Genomic DNA, 2,581 nt, shown 5'->3' with positions numbered 1-2,581 from the left:
AAGAAGCAGTTTAGACAGGCAGCCAGTGAGGACTTGGGAGGCCAGTCTTGGTGGGGGAATCTCCCTCTGCCTGGCTCTGGAGGAGCCCTGGCCTGTGAGCCCAGCATTTATTTCTCTCCCCTATAGGTTGATTGCACACGTGCATTACGTTATGTGTTGACCTATAAACTCGTCTTCATCATCCATAATTTGAAAGGGCAATGGAAAGACAATCATCCCATTGGCCATTTCAGATATCCTGGTTACCTATTCCAAGTCAATTGAATTTCTAGGGAATTATTTTGGTCCTTAAAAACTATTATTTTCCTAAGACATGGGAAGGTGGTTGGTCATTCTCAAACCCAGCTAAACCCCTCGAGCACATGTATGTTTGTTAACCCAATTCTAGCAACAACAGTAAAAATAATGGTGCTGATAGTAGCTAACATTTATTTAGATTTTACAATATCCAGTTGTATAGTTACAAATATTATAACCATTAGTCTTCTTGAGGAACCTGTAAAGCGGATACTATCACTATCCTCCTTCTTCAATTTCCTCCTTCTTCTTTTTCTTGTTGTTATCCCTTGTTTGTAGATTAAATGAAAAAGCCTTGGGGAGATCATATAAATTTTCAAAAGTCACAAGCTTATTGATTGCAGAGCCAAGAAACTCAGCTCCAGATTCCAAGCTTTTGCCTCTATCTGGGCTTCCTTGGTTCAAGCCCAATGTTGCTGTTCCGTTCAAAATCCTCTCTCACTGTGCGACTACCTTCCCACAAGCAGGGCCCACAACTGTCCTGGTCCCTGCAGTGACACCAGTACTTAGTCCCCAACACATAGCAAGCACTTACTCTCTAACTTAGAGACACAGAGGGAGGGAGGGGGACAAAAAGTGGGGTGGAAAAAGGAGGAAGAGAGGAAGAAAGGAAACAAGAAAAAATTGTGCAGCTTTGAATGATGTTAAATTGTCATGTTTGATCTGAACATCCCTGTTCCCAGGAAGCCACAGGAAGGAGAACGGAAAGAGGACAGGATAGTGACAATGCTTGTAGAAAGTCAAAATCAACTCAGAAATCCCATAGGGAAACATCTTGCAATGAAAAGTTTCATGCAAAAGAGATGCTTATTAAAATGTCACCTTAATTAGGCAGGTAGTTCAGAATGTTTTGTGTCTGATGCTAAGTTTTACACATAATGTTAAAACATTTAATTAATTGCTTTTAAAAACAGTAGAAAATGAATTTGTAATTTCAGTAGTTGCAATCCTTTGACGAATATAATTAGGATAATGAAAGTTATTTTATATGACAAAATTATAATATATTTATCATATCATCATTATTCTTTAGAATTACTATTACAGTCAATATTTTTTGTTTTTTTTCCTTTTTTCTGTTTTTATCTTTCTTTCCCCTTTTTTCTTCTTTATATCCTTCCTTCCTTTTTAATTGTTATTGTTTTTATTTTTTATTTCAGATTAATATGAGGGTGCAAATGCTTAGGTTACATTGTTTTCATTTCTAATGTAAAGTTAACGTTGTGTGTAGACTGAGCCCTTCAACAAGGGAACAAGCTGAATCCCATCACTTTGCACATCAGGTGAGAACCCGCCAATCACCTTTCCTCCTCCCTGCTCTCTTTTCCTTCCTCTCTCCTCCCCCTCCCTAGAATATACTTGTGTTTTTCTTTTGTGTGGCATGTAGTTATTTATATATTGCTTTCATATTAATATGGAGTACATTGGATACTTGTTTTTCTATTCTTATGATACTTTACTAAAAAGAATGTGTTTCAGCTCCATCCAGGCAAACGCAAAAGATGTAAAGTCTCCGTGTTTTCTTCTGGCCAAACAGGACTCCACGGTATACTTATAACACAGTTTGTTAAAAGATACGGAACACTTCATGAATTTGCGTGTCACAGGGGTGGTGCTAATCTTCCCTGTAGCAGTCCAATTTTAGTACATGTACTGCTGAAATGAGCACCTTTCTCTCCTTTTTCAAAAAACACTTCTAGGTGAGGGCAGTGCCTGTGGCTCAAAGGAGTAAGGCGCCAGCCCCATATGCCAGAGGTGGCAGGTTCAAACCCAGACCCAGCCAGAAACTGAAAAACAAACAAACAAAAAAAAACACTTCTAGGTGTTAACACAAAAGATGCTGAAGAAAATACTTCTAAATACGGTATTGTTACATATCATATTTCATGGTTAAAATTGATTTTCAGTTTCCTCCTTTTATCTCCTTAAGTCTGTACCTCTAAGAATCCATCTAGGGAAAAAAAGTATTTGGATTTATAGGTTCCCCCAAACAAAGGTCAGTGAGCCTGTCCCAATGACCCAGAAGATTGGAGAGGGGAAAGGAGATAAAAGAGGAACACTTATGTGTGAAACCCTCCCTTCATAACATTAAAACTTAATTTTTTATGCTTGTAAATTCACAAGAGATGGGCATATTGGCTTAGCTTCTCCCATCTGGGAATGTGATTTCCAGCTGTGTTTTCATGACAAACTTTCATCACAGCAAGCATTCCAGATGCCCTAAAAGTTTAGCTATAATGGTATTTGATCTATGTCATTTTTTCATAATATGCTGTAAATTGAA

The 2,581-nt window shown here is 37.9% G+C and overlaps 1 pseudogene; it reads right to left on the bottom strand.

Moving 5' to 3' along the window:
* Positions 1-1,867: 1,867 nt before the first annotated feature.
* LOC128592963 (uncharacterized) lies at positions 1,868-1,966 on the bottom strand (annotated as a pseudogene).
* Between the last annotated feature and the right edge of the window lie 615 nt (positions 1,967-2,581).

This window comes from Nycticebus coucang, chromosome 8 (assembly GCF_027406575.1).
Source record: "Nycticebus coucang isolate mNycCou1 chromosome 8, mNycCou1.pri, whole genome shotgun sequence".
Classification (NCBI taxonomy): Eukaryota; Metazoa; Chordata; class Mammalia; order Primates; family Lorisidae; genus Nycticebus; species Nycticebus coucang.
The sequence above is the reverse complement of the archived record's forward strand: the minus strand, read 5'-3'. Positions and strand labels throughout refer to the sequence as shown.